The sequence below is a fragment of the Sus scrofa genome, chromosome 6, assembly GCF_054392235.1.
Source record: "Sus scrofa isolate SSC_HxYL_T2T_F1_AM1 chromosome 6, Sscrofa_HxYL_maternal_Yorkshire_Landrace_v2.0, whole genome shotgun sequence".
In the NCBI taxonomy this organism is placed as follows: domain Eukaryota; kingdom Metazoa; phylum Chordata; class Mammalia; order Artiodactyla; family Suidae; genus Sus; species Sus scrofa.
Genome location: NC_139388.1, coordinates 114,819,672 through 114,845,876, shown reverse-complemented (window position 1 = coordinate 114,845,876; position 26,205 = coordinate 114,819,672). Strand labels below are relative to the sequence as shown.

The 26,205-nt window shown below is 38.5% G+C and overlaps 1 protein-coding gene across 5 annotated transcripts in view; it reads left to right on the top strand.

The window, feature by feature from the left end:
• The window catches only part of ZNF521 (zinc finger protein 521), an 847,543-nt gene that overhangs the window by 326,123 nt on the left and 495,215 nt on the right, over window positions 1-26,205 (top strand). For 2 of the 5 annotated variants that reach the window (XM_084964337.1, XM_084964338.1), the window contains one exon: window positions 19,736-19,832. The exons of the other annotated variants lie outside the window; for them this stretch is intronic. The gene's annotated coding sequence lies outside the window, so the exon portion shown is untranslated. The remainder of the gene's footprint in view (window positions 1-19,735; window positions 19,833-26,205) is intronic. 5 annotated transcript variants of the gene reach the window in all.

Here is a 26,205-nt window from a genome sequence, read left to right as displayed (position 1 = left end):
ATTCCTCCAGCCAGAGCTGGAGGGCTTCACTTCTGCCTCACTGTTGGTCCTGATGTTCACTCCTTGTTTTGGCTGCATTTAATTCAGACTGAGGGATACTGGAGAGGAATAAATGGCTCAGTATCACTAGTTCAGTGGTCCTTCAAATCTGGTATTCTTTTCTGATTAGCCTGCTTCTATTTACTCCTCAGGGACCTCAAATGCAAAAACCATGCATTCAGTTCAGATTTTATAGTTGTGTTCAGTGGGAGAGATGGGTGGAGTGTGCTTATTTCATCTTACCTGGAACTTTCTTTTATTGCCTCATCTTTCGTTTATTGCCTATCTAGTATATTTATATCTTACTCTCTCACTCACTTTCTTACCACCCCACTTCAAAACTTATCATTAAATTCAGGTTGGGTTGCTTCAATTGTTTAATTTGTCTGATAGGTTATTTTCTCATGAAAGATTAGGTCTTTTGACTCATTATTTTATTCATGATCTTTAACCCATTTGTAAAATAATACTTAGGCATTATTTTAGGTTTGTAAGCTTTGCAGCAAATGTTACCCTTTAGTGAACAGGATGAGGGCATGTGATAGATAAACAGTAGTAAGCTTGTGAGTGTGGAACACTTAAATCTGTAGCAAACAATTTCATGCAAATTTCATCAAAATTAGGATGCAATCAGAGTCTAAATCCTGGAAATCCTAACATTCTACTGAGCATTAACTTTTATGGAAAATTATATTCATTTCTTAGCATGTGATATTTTCCTCCTTGTGTCAACTCAAACAGATTTCACTGTTTGAAGCAAAGATTGTTCCATATGGAAGGCTCCTCCTTGCACTGACAGGCAGTTTGCTTTCAGGTTGCCATAAGGCTTTCCAAATCTGAGCTCAGATTCATTTTCCTCTGTTGCCTCACCCCAGCCTTCTGCTCATGACGATTGATGTTGTATCTCCCTACTGTGTGTTTTGTTCAGATTTATACACTCAACAGTCATTATTGACTGACTTGTAGCAAAAACAATAAAAGTTTAAAGAAAAGGAGGTAAGGATTCACTTCTTTGATTTAGCCCCCAATTTTCTTTTGTTTAAAACAAAAGCTTTTGTGGGAAGGGCATATAGCATATGGAAGTTCCCAGGCTAGAGGTTGATCAGAGCTGAGGTGCAGCTGCCAGCCTATGCCACAGCCACAGCAATGCAGGATCTGAGCTGCATCTTTGACCTACATCACAGCTCACAGCAATACTGGATACTTAATCCACTGAGTGAGGCCAGGAATCAGACCCATGTCCTCATGGATACTAGTCAGGTTTGTTACTGCTGAGCCACATCAGGAACTCCCCCCCAATTTTCTTTTTAAATGTAATAAAAAGCTGGTTTACTTTGGATTGCTGAAAAATATGATTTCCTACTTCTGTTTTTATCAAACTCAATAGGCCAGTGCTCATTCTTTCTGTTGTGGACCTGATTGGTCTGAACATGCTGTTAGAGATACACTGATAAGTGGAGGGCAAAGAAGCTCAAAGAAAGACCAACAGTTGGTAAATTCAGGGCCTGGAATCAAAGGCAGTGCACAAAAGTGAGGAGAGAACACTAGTGCCCTGATTTTAGAGAGCAGAAGGTTTGGATGCATGATACTCCCACAGGTAAAATGAAGAAGTTAGTTGTTGGCCCAGCACAGAACTATATTCCTTCCATGCTAGCTGCAGTGACATTCTTTCTTTTTCTGTTGATCCATTCCTACTAGGATCTAAAGTGAAAAGGGAATTAAAGCTATTCTTTCTCTACCACAGCTTGCTCTGCACTCAGGACAATAACATAGTAAAAACTTGGCAAAATTCTTTGGAAATCACAATGGTCATTTAGCTAGACTGAGTTTAATGCTCAAAATACATAAAAATTTACTATTGTAACTACTCTAATGAGGCTTGATTTCTCTCTGTAGTTCTGGAGAAGAATGTGCTGATAGTTTTGCCCCAATGAAATGTCAGAGTAGGTGCCTAAAATAACGAACACATTTACTTTTGAAGTTTTAAGATGGCTTTGCTCTGATCCTGGATAAATGACTTTCTCTATGTTTTCATTTATTTATATAAATAAAGACAGATGCTATTCATTTGCCCCACATGATTGTTAGAGAGAAAAGTACTTGACTGATTCTACAGTACATTATAAATTCAAAGTGCTAAAAAATGCCAATCAATGGCAACATATTTCCACCTATAGAAAGAAAAACATTAACTTAAGAGATAGAGGAACATAACACTCCCAGAAAAGATAGAAGTAGAATTCTAAAATATTCATAGCCTTAACTAAAAGTTTTTTTCTGGAAAAAAATTTTAAAAACTAGCTATTTCCAGTTTTTGCTTAGGGTGTATAGATTTGGAAGCAGCACCACTCATACTCCTAACAACTAAAACAACACAAAAAACTGGACAGACTTCAAGTTCACAACTTTTTGGAAGCCATCAGGAAGCTGAGGTCACATATCAAACAACTCGCCCCAAGACAAAGGAAATACAGGTTTTCTTTAGGGAAAGACAAGACCTGAGCACTTGCTTACCTGAGGTAGTCAGACACTAGTAGAAAAATTTCATTAAGAATTATTAATGAATTGGTAGAGATTGAGTGTGACTGATGAGAGAATATGGAGTTCCTTGGGATCACAGATATAGAGAGAGTTTGCACCAACTTTTAGTTTCCTCTCTATGGACCTTACTAGGCACTCAGACACATGAAAGCCTGCCCATATCCTTTCCCTCACCTTTATTATGAAACAAAAAGCTTAAACTGTTGAGAGAAAGGCAACAGATACTGTTACCCTTGGAACACAGGAAAAACCATTGTAGCCAAAGGAGATAAACATAATATTGCACTCATCCCCAGAGAATGGACAGGATTATGTTCTGGGACAGAACTACACAGTGGGGAGGGCAAGAGCACTGAGAAAGTCATACTCCTACCCCCACCACCAGATCCAGGGAAACAGTGCCTGCCGAAGACTGCAGCTTAATTTTCACAATAGAGAATTCCCACCTTGTCCCTCACCATCAGGCTAACAATCAAGTACAAGTCACAGTGGAGTACTCCTGGAATAGTTGCAAGAACGTGGAAAGAGATCCTCTCTGAAGCACAGCCCAAAGAAAATTCCAAAAGCCAAGGATGGAGAAACCCCCAAGAAACAACTTCTCATCCTAAATTCAAAGTTGCCAATAAAGGAATAAGAAATCTATGGTACAGTGAGGGTGATCAAAGCAATGCTGACCCCTCAATTCCCAGCTAGATTGATTCACACTGCAATACTGAAAGCCTCACACTAAAATGTAAGCCATTCTCTAAGGGGAAAAAATCCCTCAAACTCTTTACTTCACTTCAGTTTTTACTGCTCTACATAAGTTATCAAGTTTTAGTAAAACTTATTAAAACTCTTGTATATGAAAAAGTGAAGGGGGAACACATTACCAAGACACAAAGAAATGAACAGAAACAGGCTCAGATATGACATCAAGTCTAAAACATTAAGATATGGAATTTAAAATAACTATGATTAGGAGTTCCTGTCTTGGTGCAGCAGAAACAAATCCGACTAGGAACCATGAGGTTGTGGATTCAATCCCTGGCCTTGCTCAGTGTGTTAAAGATCCAGTGTTGCCATGAACTGTAGTGTAGATCGCAGACACAGCTTGAATCTAGCATTGCTGTGACTGTGGCATAGGCTGGAGGCTATAGCTCCAATAAGACCCCTAGCCTGGTAACCTCCATATGCCGCAGATGCAGCCCTAAGGAAACAAAAAGACTAAATAAATAAATAAATAAATAAATAAATAAAATAGCTATGATTAATATGTTAAAGGCTACTATGGATCAATTGGACAAATGCAAGATCAAAAGAGATTTTCAATAGATAGAAGCTATAAGAAAGAGTCAAATAGCAACACTTGAAATAAAAAAAATACGGTAAGAGATAAAGAATTGTTTCACTGGGGGTCATTAAGAGACTTATATCCTAATGTCAAGGAAAAAAATTGGTGAACTTCAGGATAGAGCAATAGATATGACCCAGACAAAAAGACAAAAACAAAAAGAGAATTTTCCCAAAGTAACCTGGCAGACAATAAATCACAGATACAAAATATCAAAGAATATCAGGCAAGATAAAAAATTACACACCTAAGCATTTCATATTTAAATTTCTGAAAACAATAAGGAAGAGAAAAACTTGAAGACAGTGGGGGGTAGCATAGAAAAAGAGACATTAATGAAGAGGAATTAAAGGTAAGAATTACAGCAGACTTCTTGTCAAAAATTATGCAAGTTATCTAGTAGTGGAGTGGAATTTTTGAAGTGCTAAAAGGAAAAAAAATCTGCCAATCTAGAATTTTATACTCAAAGAAAATAAAAGCATAATTTTAAAAAAGCAGAAATAAAAACTCTCTCATGAAAATAAAAACTGAGGGAATTAATTTCCAGCATACCTATTCTACAAGAAATGTTAATAAAAAATTCTTCGATCAAAAGAAATTTTAATAGCAGGCATAAATTTGGATTTATGCAAAGAAATAAAGAGTGCCAGAAATGGACTAAGTGAAAGTAATAAAAAGTTCATTTAGTTACTTTTAGTTACTCTAAAAATTAAATTCATAAAACAAAAATAATAGCAATGCAATTTGTTTATAACACATCTAAAACCAAACTCTATGATAACAACAGTAATAATAGTACAAAGATTGGGAATATACTGCTCTAAGACCCATACACTACATATGATGGACTGAGTGAAAGTAATAAAAAGTTCATTTAATTGCTTTTAGTTACTCTAAAAATTAAATTTCTAAAACAAAAATAATAGCAATGCAGTTTGTTTGTAACATATCTATAAGCAAACTCTATGATAACAACAGTAATAATAGTACAAATATTGGGAATATACTGCTGTAAGACCCATATACTACATATGAAGCAGTATAACATTTGAAAATAGATTCTAATTAAATTAATTAAATATATAATTTGTAAATCCTATAGTAACTTCTAGACATTTTTAGAAGTATAAATAATAAATTAATCATGAAGATAAAAGAATTATAAAAAATGCTTAATTAACCAAATGATAGAAAAGGAAGAAAAATGAAAGACCATATGAAACAACTAGAAAACAGATAACAAAGTAATGGATTTTAATCCAACCATATCAATAATTAAATAAATGTTCACGGTCTATACATACAAACTATAGGACAGAGACTGGTTTAAAAGTAACATCCAGTGGATATGCTATATGAGAGAAACTATTTTAAATATAAAGACATAGACTGCTTTAAATGAGTGCAAAAAATATGCCACACAGACTCTAAGCAAAAGAAGGATGTAGGAGTTCCCGTCATGATGCAGCAGAAATGAATATGACTAGGAACCATGAGGTTGTGGGTTCAGTCCCTGGACTTGATCAGTGGGTTAAGGATCTGGTGTTGCGGTGAGCTGTGGTGTAGGTTGCAAAGGTGGCTTGGATCCCGCGTTGCTGTGACTGTGGCTTAGGCTGGCTGCTACAGCTCCAGTTATACACCTAGCCTGGGAACCTCCATATGCTGCGGGTGCAGCCCTAAAAAGGTGTATCTGCTAATTAATGTAAAATAAACTGCAAGCAAGAAATATTATTTGCAATAAATGAAGGACATTACATAAATAATGAAGTAATTTCTCCAAGAACACATGAAATACTAAAAGTGTGCATAGCTCACAACAGAGCTTCAAAATGCATGAAGAAAAACCAATGTGTCAAAAAGGAAAAGGAAACAAGGAAATATGCAATTGTTGAAGCCCTCAATGTTTCTTTCCTTCTTTTTTCTTTTTCTTTTATGATTTTTATTTTTTCCAGTATAGTTGATTTACAGTGTTCTGTCACTTTCTACTGTACACCAAAGTCATACATACATATCATACAATATTTCTCCTTCAGTAATTGATTTAAAAAGAAGACTGGCAGTTCCCATTGTGGTGCAGCAGAAACAAATCTGACTAGTATCCATGAGGATGAGGGTTTGATCCCTGGCCTTGCTCGGTGGGTTAATGATCTGGTGTTTCTGTGAGCTGCAGTGTGGGTTGCAGATGCAGTTCAGATCCTGTGTGTTGCTGTGGCTGAGGTGTAGGTCAGCAGCTGTAGCTCTGATTCGACCCCTAGCCTAGGAACTTCCATATGTCCTAGGGGCAGCCCTAAAAAGCAAAAAAAAAAAAACAAAAAAAAAACAAAAAAAAAAACAAAACAACAACAACAAAAAAACAAACAAAACAAACAAACAAAAAAGGACTAAAAGTAGGTAAGAATATAGAAGCCCTGAACAGCAGTATTAACCAATTTGAACTAATTGACATTTATAAAACACTTCAGAAACAGAAAAATTTACATTCCTTTCAAATGTACATGGAACATCCATCAATATGAACTGTATTTCAGGTCATAAAATAAATTTTAATACAGTTAAAGGAATATAAACCATGCAGGTTATGCTTTTTAACCACAACCGGATTAAACTAGAAATCAATAGCAGAAAGATATCTAAAAAATACCCAAATATCTCAAAATTAAATGGCATACATTTAAGTAACATAAAGGTCAAAGCAAAATTTAAATATATTTTGAACTGAATGAAAATAAAATTAAATATCAAAATTTGTGGAATACAGCTAATATAGTTCTTAGAGCATAATTTATAGGATTAAATGCTGATACAAGCAAATAAACAAAGGAATTCCCACTGTGGCACAGTGGAAACGAATCCAACTAGTATCCATGAAGATGAGGGTTCGATCCCTAGCCTGCTCAGTGGGTTGGGGATCCGGTGTTGCTGTGAGCTGTGGTGCAGTTGACATATGCAACTCGGATCTGTCATTGCTGTGGCTATGGTATACGCTGACAGCTGCAGCTCCAGTTTGACCCCTAGCATTGCCTGGAAGCTTACATATGCTGTAGATGCGGCCCTAAAAAGCAAAAAAGAAAAAAGAAAAAAAAGAAACAAGATCCCAAATCAACTGATTTTTGACAAAGGCATAAAGATAATTCCTTGAAAATAGAATAGTCTTTTCAGTAATTAGTGCTGAAGCAATTAGATGTCCATGTGCAAAAATGTGAAACTCGACCCATACCTCATGCTTCATGCAAAATTAACTCAAAATATATCATAGATCTAAATGTAAGACATAAAACTATGAAGTTTCTGGAATACAGTTGAATAAAACCACTATGACCTTGAATTAGGCAGAACGTTCCCAAGTAGTTGCCAAAAGCCTGAGCCAGAAGATGAAAATTAATAAATTGGACTTTATCAAATTTAATATTGTTATTCTACTAACGACCTTGTTAAGAAAAGAAAAATACATGCTAGAGACTAGGAATTTCTTTTTTTGCTGATCATGTATCTCATAAGAAACTTGTGTCCAAAATATATTTTTAAAAACTCTTAAAACAATCCAATAAAATGTGCAAAAATTTGACAACTTGTCCCTCAAATATTTATTCATAGGAAATGAAACTTACGGCCTTAGAAACTTGTATTGATATGCATATAGCAATTTTATTAATAATTGTTAAAAACTGGAAACAAACTAAACATCCTTTAGCCGATGAATAGATAAACCAAGATACATCCATACAGTGAAATACTAGTCGCCCAATAAAAACAAATAAATTATTGATACTGATAATTTTGTTAGAAGAGAAGCTACTCCTAAATTTTTAGATCATATGTGATTCCATCTATATGACATTTTGGAAAAACATAAAACTAGAGACAGAGAGCAGAAGTGGTTTCTAGAGATTAGCAAGGGGCAGTGCCAGGGAACAAGTGGGGCAGTAGAGCCGTTTTGTATCATGATGTGGAGAAAGTAGATTTCAGTGTGTAAATTTTAAAAACAACAAAGACATGAGTTGGAACAAACTTCCTTATAAGTTCACAGATTATCTCTGAGGATCTACAAACAATATATTTGCTCAGGAAAGGCTGAGCAAATATCCACAATGGTAGGATATTAGGTGAAATTTTCAGGGAAACAGGCATAAACTCTTCCCTGCAAAACTTCTGATAATAACAAAAAGGGCTCTTTACCCCAAAGACCAGTAGCAACATGCATAATTATGTTTGAGGATGTGAAAGGACAAGAAATAATTTATTGAGTGATTTTTACACACCACGCATTTTTTCTAGACACTTTTTCACGTCAAGAAATAGACTCAGGAGTTCCCGTTATGGCACAGTTGTTAACAAACCCGACTAGAAACCATGAGGTTGCAGGTTCGATCCCTGGCCTTGCTCAGTGGGTTGAGGATCCGGTGTTGCCGTGAGCTGTGGTGTGGGTTGCAGACGTGGCTCGGATCCCGCATTGCTGTGGCTGTGGCGTAGGCTGGTGGCCTGGGCCAGTGGCTACGGCTCTGATTAGACCCTGAGCCTGGGAATCTCCATATGCTGCGGGAGTGGCCCTAGAAAAGGCAAAAAGACAAAAAAAAAAAAAAAAAAAAAAAAAAAAAGAAAGAAAGAAATAGATTCATTTCTCACTGTGACCTCAAGATATTATTACTCCCACTATTCAGATGAAGAAATCAAGGCAGTGAGAGACTGAATAACTTCAAGTTGTGCAACTACCAAGCAGAAGAATCTGGATTTTGACTGAAGGTTGTCCATCTTGTTCTTCCTTCATTAGGTGGTACTACTACCTACATGTAAATGGATGAAGAAAGTTAGATGTTTTTTCTCAGTCATTGTCATTGTTCTTTAGTCACTGAGCTACAATCTGCGCAGTCACAATGACTTTTTAAATTAAAAGATTGTAGGCAATAGGGACCTCTCATTCTATTGTAGTATGTTGCTCTTTGTACATGATATTAAATATTGTTGATTAAATTTTTTAAAATTTCACTTAAACATCTATAAGTGAAAAAAGTGGTGTTTCACTAAGAGTTACAAGATTTACAAAATTCAACCCTCATGATTTGTTCATGCAAATGTTGAAGATTTAGAAGTGTCTTACTTAAAATTCTAGACTAGCATTAAGAAATCACCAGAGGAAAAAAAAGTACCACTTTCTTAAAAGTAAAGGACAGAGGTCAATGTCAGAATATGGAGGTTAGGAATATTTAATTAAAATTGGTTTCACTGGGCTGAGGTATAACATTCATATTCATATTTTCCCCTTTTTATGATAAACTATTTATAACTATTCTAATAATATATCTGATATTTTACCACCTCATACAACCTTTAATAAAAAAGAACTTCCTAGCACAAAATTGAATGTCATATTTCTGAATGCAAAGATGGTGCTTTATTTCCCAGTTTTATTGAGATACAATTTACATAAAACACTATAAAGTGTACAACATGATTTGGTACATGTATATATTGTGAAATGATTACCACGATAAGTTTAGCTAATGTTCATCACCTCACAGTTACAATTTTTTTTCTTGTGGTGATTTTTAAGATCTCCTCTTTTAGTACCTTTCAAATATAAAATACAATGTTGTTAACTATATTGCATCACCATGAACTCGTACAAATCAATAGTAAAAAAATAAAAACTCCAGTGGACAGCAAAGACAATACTTTAAAGTATATAAGAAATTAATATATAATTAAAAAGATATTTTCAAATACTCTATAGATGATTAATTATTCAGTAATTGGTTTTTGAGACCAATTTGGAACAAACAAAATCAGCTCTCTACCACACCTGCCAAATAAATTCTAGAAGAATTAATTATAAAAAAGTTAAAAAGGAGTTCCCGTTGTGGCTCTGCAGAAACAAACCTGACTAGTATCCATTAAATTGTGGATCCCATCCCTGGCCTCTCTCAGTAAGTTAATGGATTCGATGTTGCCATGAGCAGTGGTGTAGGTCACTGACGCAGCTTGGATGCCGCTTTGCTGCAGCTATGGAGTAGGCTGGCAGTTGCAGCTCCAATTTGACTACTAGCCAGGAACTTCCAAAGGCCGCAAGTGTGGTCCTAAAAAGCCAAAAAAAATAAAGAAAGAAAGAAAAGAAAAGAAAGTGAAACAAAAATGTATTAGAAAATTACTGATAAATATGTCTATAACACATATCATAAAAATGTATATATATTTATACTCGGAATGAAGAAGGCTTTTCTGAGTATGATATCAAAGGCAGAAATCAAAAGGAAAAGACTGTGTCAACTACATATAAATATAAAATTTCTGTAAATAAAAGTCTTTATATATTAAAATAAAAATGTCTAAGATGGAAAAAAATTCAACATATATGTCAGTAGTTGATATGCCAAAGTTAACATCTCAAATATCAGTAATATTGAGATAAACAACCTACCAGGAAGAAAATGTCAAAGATTTGAGCAAAATTTACACACAAGAATATAAATAGCCAATAGACCTTAAAAAATTAAATCTTGGAGTTCCCGTCGTGGCGCAGTGGTTAACGAATCCGACTAGGAACCATGAGGTTGCGGGTTCGGTCCCTGCCCTTGCTCAGTGGGTTAACGATCTGGCGTTGCCATGAGCTGTGGTGTAGGTTGCAGACGCAGCTCGGATCCCGCGTTGCTGTGGTTCTGGCGTAGGCCGGTGGCTACAGCTCCGATTCAACCCCTAGCCTGGGAACCTCCATATGCCGCGGGAGCGGCCCAAGAAATAGCAACAACAACAACAACAAAAAAAAAAAAAAAAATTAAATCTTTAAAATCTTTAAATAAAAATTAAAAAGTAAGATAACCCTTAAAGCCTATCACAATGGTGAATAACTGTTTAAAATAGTTGTGGCAAGGAATTCCGTGAAACTAACGTTCTCCTTTTCACTACAGAGAAGTTTTCACATGAGCATTTTATAAAAGCCTTAAATGCTGCATAATTTTGCCCCAGAAACTCCAGTCTTGTGAAACTATCTGAAGGAAAACAACAATCAGGACAAAGACTTAAACTATGTTTATTGCATTATTGTTACTATCAACAAAAGATGGAAATAGCCTTACATGTCTAAGAATGGGAGATTGGTGAATATTTACTGTAAACACATGGAATACTCTCAGTGATTTGCTAGAGTGGGCTTATACTAGCTTGCCAGGGTAGCTTGTTAAGACTTCAGGAATTTTTAAATTTTTTTTATGATTTTTATTTTTTTCCATTATAGTTGATTTACAGTGTTCTGTAAGTTTCTACTGTATAGCAAAGTTACCCAAGTCGTGTGTGTGTGTGTGTGTGTGTGTGTTCTTTTTCTCACATTATCTTCCATCATGTTCTATCACGGGTGACTAGATATAGTTCCCTGTAGTATACAGCAAGATCTCATTGCTTATCCACTCCAAATGCAATAGTGTGCATCTATTAACTGCATTATCCCAGTCCATCCCATTTCCTCCCCCTCCGCCTTGGCAACCACAAGTCTGTTCTCCAAGTCCATGAGTTTGTTTTCTGTGGAAAAATTCATTTGTGCCATATATTAGATTTAAGATAAAAGCGGTGTCATATGGTATTTGTCTTTCTCTTTCTGACTGACTTCACTTAGTATGAGAGTCTCTAGTTCCATCCATGTTGCTGCAAATGGCATTATTTTGTTCTTTTTTATGGCTATTATACCACATCTTCTTAATTCATTTATCTGTCGATGGACATTTAGGTTATTTCCATGTCTTGGCTATTATGAATAGTGCTGCAATGAACATACAAGTGCACATATCTTTTTCAATGAAAGTTCTGTAGAGATAGATGCCCGAGAGTGGGATTGCTGGGTCATATGGTAGTTCTATGTATAGTTTTCTAAGGTACCTCCCTACTGTTTTCCATAGTGGTTGTATCAATTTACATTCCCACCAACAGTGCAGGAGGGTACCCTTTTCTCCATACCCTCTCCAGCTTTTGTTATTTGTTGACTTATTAATGATGGCCATTCCGAAGGTGTGAGGTGGTACCTCATGGTAGTTTTGATTTGAATTTCTCTAATAATTTGTGAAGCTGAGCTTTTTTTCATGTGCCTGTTGGCAATCTGTGTATCTTCTTTGGAGAGATGTCTATTCAGGTCTTTTGCACATTTTTTCAATTGGGTTGTTGGTTTTTTTGCTGTTGAGTTGTATAAGTTGTTTGTATATTTTAAAGATTAAGCCCTTGTCAGTTGTGTCATTTGAAACTATTCTCTCCCATTCCATAGACTGCCTTTTTTTTTTTAATGGTTTTCTTTACTGTGCAAAAGCTTGTCAGTTTGATTAAGTCCCATTGGTTTATTTTTGCTTTTATTTCTGTTGACTTGGGAGACTGACCTGAGAAAACATTTGTAAAGTTGATGTTAGAGATTATTTTGTGTATGCTCTCTTCTAGGAGTTTGATGGTATCTTGTCTTACATTTAAATCTTTAAGCCATTTTGAGTTTATTTGTGTGCATGGTGTGAGGGTGTGTTCCAGTTTCATTGATTTACATGCGGCTGTCCAGTTTTCCCAACACCACTTGCTGAAAAGGCTGTCCTTTTCCCACTTCATATTCTTGCCTCCTTTGTCAAAGATTAATTGATTGTAGGTGTCTGGGTTTATTTCTGGGTTATCTATTCTGTTCCATTGGTCTGTATGTCTTTTTTGGTACCAGAACCATACTGTCTTGATTACTGTAGCTTCATAATATAGCCTGAAGACTTCAGGAATTTTAGAAGCCAGTGGTTGAAGTGTTGGTAGTTTGAAATCAACCATGGGGGTGAGTGCTTACCATGGAAATCAGAAAATGGTACAGAGTTTAGGCTGGTTTAATTCCTCAGAGAGCTGGTTGATAAACATCTACTAGCATTTAGCTGATTTACATCCATTATTGATGATATTTGTATAATATTAAATGACAGGAGAAAGTGTTTACTGTGTTTTCTTACGTGAGGATTATGTCTTTTAAAGCAATATGTATAATAACAATTATTTAAAAACAGAGAGAAGGAGACTGGAATATGAGCCATATTTTATTTTCTGACTGGTTAGATTTAAAATATCTATTTTGTTTACTTTCGCTTAGCTAGATTTTCTACTTGGAACATATGATATATATTTGTAACAAAAAGTAATTATTTGGATAAGCAGTTCTGATGTTTCTATTTTGAAGTTACTCTCATACATCAGTAGGAGAATCCTTGTAATAATCAAGAGCAGGAATCAGCAGACTTCAGCTCCAGGGCCAAATCCTACCTGCCACCTGGTTTTTAAATAAAGTTTTATTTTAACATGAGCTCATTTGTTTGCATATTGTTCATGGAGGCTTTGGTACCACAACAGCAGAATTTAGTTGTCATGACATACACTGTGTGGCTCATGAAACCTGAAACATTTGCTCTCTGTGTCTTAAGTGTGCCAATCCCTGCCCTAAACATATTTTGGACTGTATCTGCATAGCCCTGTTTCTGCCCCCTTCTTGAGGAGTCTGTTCTCACCCATGTTCTCACAAGCCCTCCTGAGTGGATTTGTCCAATTTCTGTCCCTTCCTCCAGGTCAGGGTTGATTGGGTTAAAGGAAAGAACCTGACTCAGGGATGACTCTCCTTAAAGTCAACTTACATGGCTGTCAGGTTCTTCTTCTGGGAATTGTGTGCTGGGAAACCAGCAAACTGTTGAAATTGGTCACAGATGCTGCAGCTAGAACCCCAAAGCAATTCTTTTTTTTTTTTTTTTTTTTTTTTGTCTTTTTTGTCTTTTTGCTATTTCTTGGTATGGAGGTTCCCAGGCTAGGGGTCGAATCGGAGCTGTAGCCACCGGCCTACGCCAGAGCCACAGCAACTCAGGATCCGAGCTGCGTCTGCAACCTACACCACAGCTCACGGCAACGCCGGATCGTTAACCCAATGAGCAAGGGCAGGGACCGAACCCCCGCAACCTCATGGTTCCTAGTCGGATTCGTTAACCACTGCGCCACAACGGGAACTCCTTTTTTTTTTTTTTTTTTCCAAAGCAATTCTTGAGGGCAGTTCCATGTTAACTGAATTTACAGAGGCAGTGAACTGGAGGAAAGGGGGACCCTATACTGGTTCTGCAGAGAGAAGTCATGGGTGGAGGGAGACCACATGGTGTCTGGGAGGAGAGGGAAGATTTGGTTCCTGCCTTTATAGTTCTTTGGTTTTGTTCCCACAAAGGGACATGTTTGCTCCTTGTGTACAAATGTCTGTTGGATTCCCTACTTTTTTATATTTTAAAAACTCTCTTCTTCTTGGACTAGAGTTGAATGCAATCAGATGAGCCTTAAACGAAAGGATAGATTCTTGAATTACATTAGGACTCGTGGAAAAAGTTCACTGGTCTGAATGGTAAAATACTTTGTCTTCCAGGATTAAGAACAGGCGGTGATTTAAGTATAAGGTAATGACTTGTATGTTATAACAAAAGTCACAATAAGTATAATTTTATAACCATCAATATGCCATTTTGTATCATTGTATTATAATGGAATATGTGGATGCTCACTCCACTCTGCACAGTGATAGGAAAGGGTATTTAGAACCATTGAACATGTACTTCATTAAGATGTCATTGGTACAGAAACACCTGTGCCAAAGAGCTTGACGCTTATCTCCGTGAAAACTCAGTAACCCCTTAAAATTTTCATTTCTTACTTCTAGAGCACCTGGAGTATCTAGTCTAATGGTTGAATACTGGTTGGCCCAAATTTGTGAAATCTTTTTTACTTATTCCCAGTGTGGTGCCAAATGTATTCCTTTAATTTGCACTGCTCTTTGTCTATTTCTTCTCTAACAAATTTGAAAAGGGAGAAGGGGGATTTAGTGATGTGAAGATGCAGCTGTTCTAATTGTAAAAGCACAGATAAAAACAGAGCCACTCAACAATAAGGAGAATGTAAAATGTTCACCCGAGAACATGGGAAGGGAGTTCCCCACTGGAATTGTAATGTTCTGGGTGCCTGCAGTGGACACAGTAAGATCGTAAACATACTAGGCTTTTCAAGGCATGTTTCCAGGATGTGTGTGTGTGCGGGGGGGAGGTTGTATTTGTGTATCTGTGAGTGTGTGTAGTGGAGGGAAGAAGATGAGCACAAATCAGATATATTTATATTGCTTTTTAATTAAGACACAGTTATAAAACATCTATCATGCTCTAGGCCCTAGTGATAGTGGTGAATGAGCTGTGTTCTTTGACCTTGGGGAATTTCAAATCTGTCCAATGAGACAAATACGTAAGTGTCAGATAACTAGCAACATAACGGCCAGGTCAATAAGCAACTCTCAAACAGAGAGGGGACCTGTTTATTGTCCTATTGGGAGTGGGAGGTAGAGCATGTTAGAGAAAATTCCAGAGAAGTGGGCTTTCAAAAGGTGAGTAAAGAGTTTCAGTAGTGGCTCAGCAGTTAACTAACCTGACTAGCATCCATGAGGACTCGTGTTTAATCCCTGGCCCTCGTTCAGTGTGTTAAGGATCCGGTGATGCCATGAGCTGTGGAGTAGGTCACAGACGCAGCTCAGATCCCATGTTGCTGTGGCTCTGGTGTAGGCTGGCGGCTACAACTCCCATTGGATCCCTAGCCTGGGAACCTCCATATGCCTTGGATGTTGCCGTAAAAAGACCAAAAAGAAAAAAAAAAAAAAGAAAAAAGGTGACTGAGATTTCACTTGGCACAAAAATCAGGCACAATTTTTGTGGAACAAAAAATATCAGGCCAGCTCTGCAGTAGGGAGTGGCCAGCACACTTGGAGAACAGTGAGTCTACATTCTGCTGCAGTTTGTCAGGAGATGGGATACAGTGGGTAAGGAGTTCAGGTCCAGGAGTAACTAACCACAGATCACAGAACAAGTTAGGATCTAAAGATAATCAAAAAGAGAGTAAAAAGCAAACCAAGTCAGCAAACCTCAAACCTGACCATTTCCATTACTTTTAACACCATGAACAAAGTAAGACATGATAAACTCTCTTAAAACCTGAGTATGCCCTGGTTGTTTTTGAACAGGTCAGGATGGAGTGAGGCATGTAGCACCTTTGTGATTCCATTTATTCCTTGTATTTTGTGACGTGTAAAGGAGAGGAGGTGACAGTCATTTATTTCTTCCACAGATATTTATAGTGCACCTGCTTTGTCCCTCGAATAGCATTAGGCACAGAGCAAACAAGAGAGATAAGGTCCAGCTCACGGGATCCTACGGTGTCTGAGCTAGTCTGTAGGAAGGAGCCTCCTTTGCATCTTGTCTCATGGGATAGAGAACCAGGGTCTTGTGTTGAGGTGAACACAGTGGAGGGGTGAGCCTGAATGTAGTGTTGTGTCTTGGCCCTCAATCATTTTCCTGCTCAGGAGGGAAAACAAAGAGCCCAGTGCAAGAGGTCAGCAGCATTGACTCTGGAAGCTCTGACAGTAGCAGGGAGGGGCTTTGTCCCAGTGTCAGAACCTTGGATGTCAAGGAGCACTGGTGCCATCAGGGTGAGCAGCAGCATGGGTGTGTGGTGTGTGTGTGTGTGGGGGGGGGGGGGGGGGGTTTACAGTGATGCCTTCTGTGGGAACTGGCCACACGGCACCTTGCCTCTGAGGCCAGCAGCAACAGCAGAGGAGAAGAAGGTAGATGTCACAGAGAACCCAAAAGCCAAGAAACACTTGGGAGCCTCTTTCCCCTGAGGGCCCCAGAACTATTTTTGGAGAAACTCAAGGGTTCTAGAGTTCGGGGGCAGAGGAAAAAAAAAGCCAGGGGATGATAACTTGTGATAATTTTTATGACCTCATTTTTAATGACCCCCAGTAACTCCGTGAAGGAGGAGAACTTGGGATTGTTAGTCTCAAAGTACAAAGAAGGAAATTAAAACTTACACTTCACCATGGAGCTGATAAGGCAATTGGACTGGGGTTCAAACCCAAATCCGCTATACAGTCCAAGGTTCTTTTGTCTTGTTTTTCAACAAATGATTGTTACACCAGCAATGCATGTCATAAGACATGAATAAATAATACTTTATTTGGAAGACGACTTGAAAACACAATCAGTCTACACCCAAGATAGTGCTTTCCCTAATGTGGTCGATCTAGTGGCCTGAACACAGTGGGTGTTCAAAAGCTTTTGAAAAATCTGTCCCTTGGTATGACCTGGTCAGATTGGCCAAGGCAGGTGCCTAAATTCTCTCTCTATTCAGAGACAGCCGTAGGAGTCTTTCAGGAAGCTAATCACTACCTAGGTCAGTGAGCTTCAGCTCCAGGCTTCTGTTGCCTGTATCTTTTGAACTCGATCTTGTGAAGACTGAGAAGGGAAGTAAAGTCATGTGCCTTTTCTATGGGAGGGTAGCTCATTTAAAAAAAATAGGTAGAGGCATCAATATTATTGCTGGTAAGTATAGATTTAGCAAATGCTTTTCAAGGTCGATACATATTAATCGAGAGTACTGTGATACTAAAATGGTTTTTCTAAGAATCACTTGGGCATTACCAGAAAGTAACAGATCTTACTGGCTTTCAGTCTCTATTCCATTCTATTCTCATCGGTAGGAACTAAGCAACGTTGGGCTTAAAAAAGAAATCTGAAAATTGCGAGTGGCAAGCAGACAGGAGCCACCTGTTTAATTGTATTCAAACACGTCTGAACTTGTTTCCAAAGACCTTCATCCTTCTCCTCCCTTCTTTGAAAAAGAGCAAACCAGCACTTTCTTTTAACTCAATTCTATTTGGGAAGTGTTTTGAAACTAAAAAGAGACAGAGAGGTAGGTGGTGGGGAGAATCTGATCCACCAGCTCTTGCAATATGCCAGCCATGCTGTATACAGAATAAGGAAGCTTCATTTCAGACTGAGGTTGCAAAGGTCACAAGATAGCAGCGTGAGTCCCTGCTTTAATGCTGAGCGTGACATTTTTTGTATCCTTTGTGAGGTGGTCCATATGGAACAGCATAGCACCTAGTCAGAGCTGGGCTAATTCCTTCTGGAATGAGAGGAGAGGGTGTGAACTAGCCAGGAGCGAGCAGAAGCATTTGATTCTGCAGGTTTATGCCAAGATGAAGGCTGCTGCCTACTGTGTGATGCTGCTCTGTGCCAGGTCCGCCGAAAGCAAACCAGCAGTGCAAGATGACACTGGTTTCTCCCTGGCTTTATAGATACAATCTCCAGTAATTATTTGACTGTGTGAGTCTCTGTGCTGCTAATGCTCAGGTGTGTGGTGGCAGTGGGGGAGGGCAGAAAGATGAACTCTGGGACATGCATTGATGGGGGGATCATTGCTGCAGAGATGTTCACAGTCCTTTGCTGCTAGCCGTGGTTACCATTCTCTCCTTACTTCCTGTTCAGAAAACGTAACCCTCGAGGGAGCCGCCTCTTAAAATGACTCAGATTCAAGTTATTTCCAATTGTGATTATCTGAGTTAATTATTGCCTTTTGCACCATTGTGTGGCTTTTTCCTGCTTTCCCCTCTCCCTCCTGCTGCTGACCATTTCCCTGTCATTAGCACTCCCACTGGAGGCAATGGCTGGGCCAGCAGATGAGGCCAGGCTATGCTGGGGCAGGGTAGTTTATCGGCTCTGTGTGCAGGTTCCAGAATGGAAGGGATTAAAGTTCTGAGGTTGGCTGTCTCTTTCTGACAGTAAAGATAACTGAGAGTCATGTGGGCAAATGCTTTATATTTCATGTTAGCAGCTGCCTGTATTGGTGCTGTCAGTTGGCTGAATTTTGTGAGTTCTCTTTGGACTTGTCCAGAGTCTTCTGGTGCCTCAACTGCTGCCAGATGAAAGGCCGTCACTGAGATAATCCTGTTCATTTACAGACAACTAGGGGACCAGTTTGAGAATGGAGGTCTGAACAAGAATCCAGGTCTACGTCTTACCAGCCCTTGGAACTCAGGCCCCTTCATATAGAGGACATCCTTGGTTTCATTCCCCCTCTGGTCACTGAACTCATGTTTTGGTTGGAGAAAACAGAAATAATCTCCAAGTCTTTCTCTCTAATGAGGTTAAAACCTTCAGCCTTCAAAAGGGATTTGTGAGTATGATGGAGTATAAGCGATATAGAGACATAGAAGGAGAGAGAGGGAGATCCATGGCCCCAAGATTAGAGCAGCAGCAAGACCCCAGAGAGAAGGGGCTGTATGTTGTGTCTTGACAAGGAAACGTGTGCCCAAGCATGGCACCAAAGTCGTAGATCATTGGACCCAAAGCAGCCACCAGAGGCAGTAAATGTGCCACCTGTCTGGAACGAGAACTAAAGCAACAAGAAACTCACTACTTGTATTCACACCCATGCCTGTCTCTGCATAAGACTTCAGTGCAAAGTCAAAAAAATTAGGCTTATTTTCCCACCAGTGGGAAAAAGTAGAAACTCAGAAACAGAAATGAAGTTAAAGTATAGAAAACAGATAAGGTTATCTTTCCTGCATACCTAATTTTATGATGAAATTTCTCCCTGATACATTTATACTAATTATTTAGTAAGCATACATTCTTCCCCAAACATAAAATAGGATTAGTAACTCCCAAATAATCTATTTGTTATCTTCATATATTTGTGAGTGAATCATCCCATTTGTATTTGTATAAATAGCAGATAAAACCATGACAGTTAAGATCCTGATGTCTATTCTTAAAAACTTTCAGTTGAAGTATAAATGAGAAAGTATCTTTCTAGAAGATGATTTGGCAAAATGTAACAAAATCCCTGAAAGGGTTCATATTCTTTGGCCCAAAAATCCTTTGAGGAGTTTACCCTAAAGCAATAATCACGAATATAGCTGAAGATATAATTGTAAGGATGTTTATAAATATAACAAAGTTAATATTTTCCTTCTTTTTCATCCACCTGCAGCATATAAATGTTCTTGGACCAGGGAGCAAATCTGAGCCACAGCTATGACCTATGCCACAGCTGCAGGAACACCGGATCCTTAACCCACTGTACCACAGTGAGAACTCAGATTTTTTCCATTTTAAAAGTATTTTTTATTGAGGTATAATTTATTTATAGTGACATGCACAAATCCTAAGTATACAGTTTGATAAGTTTTAACAAATCCACATAACTTCCAGGTAGAGACTATTTTATCCCGAGGACATACTATCATGATACTATTGTGACAATATTAAATATATAATTCTTTAATACTTGTCTTCTATTAACCATGATCCCCAGCAGCCAGGGCTTACAGCTGCAGGGAAGAAGAAAGTGTGACTGCCACCTCAGCAAAAGGGTGGAAGGATAATATCTCAGGCAGACAGGGAGAGAGGCATTGGGAAGAAAGGCTGTCCTTCCACCCTAGTGGATTGTGGGGAACAATGAGGTAAAGGAATCAGGCCAGATGACCTGTATTTTTTGGTCATCCCTGAGTGGGGAGAGAGTTTAGATAGGAAGAAGGGCGACCCTGCAGGGCAGACACTCTTCTCTTGCCACTCTCCAATAAATATAAAGCCTTCCTCCTCGTCAAGGAGACATCAACAGAAATGACAGTTGGGGGCTTTGGGGATGAGCTGCTGTTTTTCTTACAGAAAGAACAGACATTGCTGTGTCACCTCTTAACTCTACTTTTTGCCTTGAGACCACTAGGCAACAAACTTGAGGATGAAAAACTTGCATGCTAAAGGATGGCAGGTGGAAATATAAAAAGAGACCGGGTCCTTAGTGGCAGCTCCAACAATGTTAGAAATTGCTTATCCCTGGATTTCATATTCTATGAGAAATACAAGTCCTGATTCATAGAGTCGCTGAGAGCTGGGTTTCAGTTACTTGCGGATGAAGGTATTCCCAGTGGATTTACATCTGCTTCCTATTTAGAACTCTAAGATGAGATTGCCTTGCAGGGCTCTATTCTCTTTTGCACCAACCTGGAGTAGCCACAGCAGGGTAATGTTGGTGGCATGGCAGGGTTATCCAGGTTAAGCCATGCTGAGTTTCCATTGGAGTCTGTGTGGCATGAAAGAGATCCAGAAATCCTTGCTGGCTTCAGAGAGGGAGGCAGAATTTAGCTGATATTGCTGGTGGGTAAGGTTACTGGGAGTTTTATGGTGGATCACTCAAGTCAATGAATGAATATAGAAATAAATAACTCAGGGCAATGCACAGGGCAAACTCAGAGGGGTCAAGAACTCAGGAGGGGTCAAGTCAGGCAGCAAGAACTAGGTGATACTAACAAATCAAGAAAAAGGACTAGGGCACTGGCCTTAACGTAATATGTGCACAGAGCTTTCCAAAGATAAGAGCAGCCACACAGCAAGAATCTGGGCCAGAGGCCTCAGTTTTTCCTGCTACCATGTGGACCTAGGTTATCTGACCCCTGGGCATCCTAGGCTTCAATTTAGAGGGAGCAGGGAAGAATTCTAAAAGACTGAACATTTGTCCAAAAATTTACTTAAAGTAAATGTTTAACTTGTAACATTAAACTGAGTGAATCATATTGGGCTTTCTGTACAACTGCTTCTCCACCCACATGTCTACTCAATATTATTTGTTTTTCATTACTTAAAATATCAAAAAGGGAGAAACAGTAGAAAAGTTAAAAACAAAGTAAACAAACAAAGACAGGTTTTGATTTAGATAAATTATAGAAGCTCCATTAAGTAAAATATTATTTGACAACTAAAATGGATTAGTCTTTCAATTAAAGGTGGATTGAAGAATATACTAATCTATTTCCATTCCCCAAATCCCCACTGATCATAAAAGATAGGGAGTGGGAGAGGAGGAGCAAAAAATCAGAAGGTAAGTAAGGGCCTAACTAGTGGTAAATGATATTAGCAGACCCCCCCCCCAAAAAAAAACTGCATTCTTAGCAGCAGGGGAGAAAGTACAGAAATTGGCTGATTATAACAAAGAATGTCAGAGAAGCACAGGAATTATAACATCCAGCGGCTTTGAAAGTGTGTGTGTGTGTGTGTGTATGTGTGTGTGTATCCAAAGGAACTGAAAAAGCACGGTTGGTTGAAATGCTAAATAAAAAGCAATTTAGAACGTATAAACAGTGAGGTCCTACTATACAGCACAGGGAACTATATCCAATCTCTTGGGGTGGACCTTGATGAAAGATAATATGAGATAAAGTGTATATGTGTATATATATGTACTCATATATATATGTATATATATATATATGGGTCACTATGCTGTACAGCAGAAATTGATACAATGCTGTAAATCAACTATCCTCTAATAAAAATAAAATAATAATTTTAAAAGTTCAGGGAAAAATAATTATCTAAAGCATTTATAATTTTTATAAGTGATTTTATTAAAGAAAGATTCTCTGACTTTGGACTAATTATTTCATCCAGTAAAAGTGTGTGTGCATGCCTGTGTATGTTTGTGTGTGTGTGTGAATAAAATCACTGCTGATTTCTAGGAACTAGCTACTAAATCTTAAGTTATGGAAAATTCATTGATTTGTATTAGTTTATCAATGAAATAGTCACTAATCCTGAAAAATGATAAAAATGCTTCCCATCACATTTTTCTTTGCAATGCCAATGATATTGTGATATCTTTAAGAAAGTAAACCAGGAGTTCCCGTCGTGGCGCAGTGGTTAACGAATCCGACTAGGAACCATGAGGTTGCGGGTTCGATCCCTGCCCTTGCTCAGTGGGTTAACGATCCGGCGTTGCCGTGAGCTGTGGTGTAGGTTGCAGACGCAGCTCGGATCCTGCGTTGCTGTGGCTCTGGCGTAGGCTGGTGGCTACAGCTCTGATTCAACCCCTTGCCTGGGAAGCGGGAGCGGCCCAAGAAATAGCAACAACAACAACAACAACAACAAAAGACAAAAAGACAAAAGACAAAAAAAAAAAAAAGAAAGTAAACCATAAAATAATAAATTAAAAAAAGAAGCAGTTGTAGATATTTGGATTCTTTATCCAACTCCTCAAAGCCCCCTTTCCAGCCCCCATCAGAGTGAAAGACGGGAATTCACTCTCTGGTGAGGCTAAGCCCAAGGTCGCCTGTGTACAGCAGCTCTGACCAAACACTTTGGACTTTCTGTGTCCTGATTAGCTTATAACTAACAATAAGAAAGCTCTCCCAGACAAACTCAGGTAGGCCAGCAAGGGAAGAGAGAGAGCCACACACCTGAGCTGCCCTTTGAATAACTGTTTCATCCCAGAGTACAGGGAGGCTGCCTGTGTGGGCAAAGGGGCAAAATGAGCAGGAGCAGCAGTGGCTTTCAGTAGAGAATTTGTGCTTAGCACATTAACATTCCTGAGGCCAGTCCATGTCTGAGGGGACGATCCACTCTCCTGTGTTTCCTACCTTCCATAATGACACCCTAGTTCATGTATCTCAGGATATTGCTCAGTCATTGTTGACCCTTCACCATCCTTCACTCCCACTTTGAATCACTCACCAGGACCATATTTTCAGGTCATATTTCTGTCTCTGAAGTGACTTTCAAATATGTCCCATCCTCTCTACCCCCCTGCAGCCACCCACTGTCACACCTTCCTCTTTGCTTCCCTGGACTATGAGAAACCTCCTAACTGTGGGCTTCTGGTGGGCTTCCTGGGCAGAGTTACCTTCAAACTCTTCGTCAAAGCAGAGGCCCAACCTTCTCTGCAAGGCCAAGGCCAAACCCTCTTGGAGGACATACAAAACCTTTCATGAACTGACTCTACCCTTTTAGGTCAGCTTCCATTCTGAGGGTGCCCACCTCATCCTAGTTTGCCAGAAATTTTTCAGATTTTTAGCACCAAGAAACACCCCACCCCCTCCAAGGCCTGGAAAAACCAGGATGGTCGGGCACCCTGTCCTAACCCCTGCCACCCACCCCACACTCACTTCTCTCAGGAGAGGTAGTAGAGAATCCATTCTGTAAAGAACTTTTGTTCTGATTTGAGGAAGTGATCCAACCAGTCAGTTGAATCATCCCCTGTTTTTTATTCTTTCCATTAATGGAGGCCTCTACAGGACTTTTAAGCTATTAAATGAACTACTTTTTTTCCATTTACAAATGTTTGCATAGTGTCTGGATAAACTCATTACTTGCTAAGAACTGACACTGGCCAGCTATCAAGGTAAGATGGCCTTGAAATATTAATACGAAAGCTCAATGGTCAGTGAGATCCTGAACATCTGGAGTCCAGAGCAGACCACAAGGTGAGAAGTGGAACACTTGGTAGGCTTGTACTAGGATGCATAGAACGGCTTCATTTCTTTGCAGAGAAGAGTAATGGACATTTAGAGAAGAATTAGAGTCAATGGTGAAAAATAATTGAAAGCTGGGAAGAAGGAACTTTAGAAAGTCAATGATATCTTGATGTTCAGGGGAATTGGATGACTAAAGACACCATAGAACTAGAGTTGGAATTGGAGTCAAATCCAGCATGGTGCCATGGACTCAGAGTAAAATACTTTCTCTCCTTTGAAATCCATGTCCTCCTCCCTCCTTCAAGCCACTTTCTCAACTCCCACTTCCTGAGAAAACTCCCCTACCCTGTTGGTCTCAGGTACAATGTCATTTCTCCCATGAAGTCTTTTCTGATCTCTCATCACCACCCCTTGGATAGATAGCCCTCTCTTTGCTCCCAGAGCACTTATACTTAATCCTATTTTAATAATCATAATGACCCATTTATTGAGCATTTAATCAATGCCAGACCCTGTTCTGAGCACTTTGCACACAGTGCCTCATTTAAGCCTCCCAATAAGCCACTATATGGGTACCATCATTATACACATGTTAAAGGTAAGAAAAAGGAAGAATAGAGATGTTTAAAAACATGTTCAAGGACACATAGTTAGTGAACTCTTAACCATCATGCTATTGTAATTGTCTATATCTCTTTTTCGGACTGCCAAGATACACCTAGTCCAAGTGAAGTGCACATAGATCAAATCCCTCAACCAGAGGAGTGTCAAAGAATTTGAAGTCACCTTTAACCACTACCTTAGATGATATATATATTTTGCTCTTCAAGCCAATTGAAAATAAAATGTTTGTAGGAAACATCTGGGTTTTTTATTGCATGCCATTCTCTTCTTGACTCAGAGCCAAAGTTACCCTTTAGAGTTTCTATCTTAATCTCTTTCTTATGAACAGTGAAGAAAAATAAATATGTTTCAGAATGATTACTTGAGTCTGCAGCAGATCACATCTTAATCTCCGTCCATTTTAGCATATTCCCAAAGCTAAAAATCTTATGTGCAACCTCGCATAAAACATATCCCATTCCTTCTTCTTAACGCATGGTAGATGTCACTAAATAATCAAGACACTCAGACTCTTTCTTAACCCAACTCTGAAGATAGGCAGCACTGTCAATTAAATAGACCATGCATATGAGGTAAAAACTATTTGCCACCATTCCTTTACTTTATCACTTTCTATCTTACTCTTCCTCCCTACCTTATAGAGGTTAGAACAGAATGGATTTTTTCTTTTTTTTGATTTGGGGAAAGATGGGGATTAGTATTTCATAGCTAGCCTCATATTTTTTAGATATACTTTGAAAAAGGCTTTTAAACACCTATATTCTCTCAAATATATATAAAAACATAGCTGAAATTACTGGTTTCTATACAATAATTTTAATACTCTTGAGGAGTTTGTAATCAAAATTGATTTCTGTCCTCCTTCTCCGTAAAGTATTTACTGAGTGCCTTGTTGTATATGGTTCTAAGCAAAGCACTGCACAAAGTAGATTACCCAGAAATAGTTTGAGTGCATAATAGTTTGAGACATAAATGATTTTATACATCTGCAGGAGTTAAAAGGGCTAGGGTATAACCAAAGATATTGTTTTATAAGGTATTATTATTTTATAATATATGTGTCAGGAATTGAAAGAGCAAAGTTATTCTCAATGATTACATTTAGGGTGGGCAGATACTGTTATGCTTGGAAGCAAAGTCTTCCAAACCACCCAGGATCTAGGCAAGGCAACCATTTTATTTCCAGTTGCGTCCTCCGCCCCCAGCCTTTCATGTTGGCGCTCAACTGCTGGGCAAACTCATGATCAAAACTAAGAGAAAAAAATTCTTTAGAGGTTTTTTTTTTTTTTTTTTTTTTTTTTTTTTCCTGGCAGATACCTACAGTCTGGAGGGAAGTGTTGCACAGTGAAAATGATCACGTTTACTCCTAAGCTAAGTGGGCATTCATCTTACACTTATGCCTGTTGTGGTGCACCCAGAAAGGGCTGGATGGAGGGAGCATAATGGAATAATTCCTCACCCTCTCCAGGAAAAGAAACTTCTCATTTTAATGTTACAGGGTGCTCTGTAATAGTAATGATCTTTATAGCTTCGTAGTATCCTCTCAACAAACAGCTTTGAAAATGGATTAAATGATTTCATTTTGCTTTGG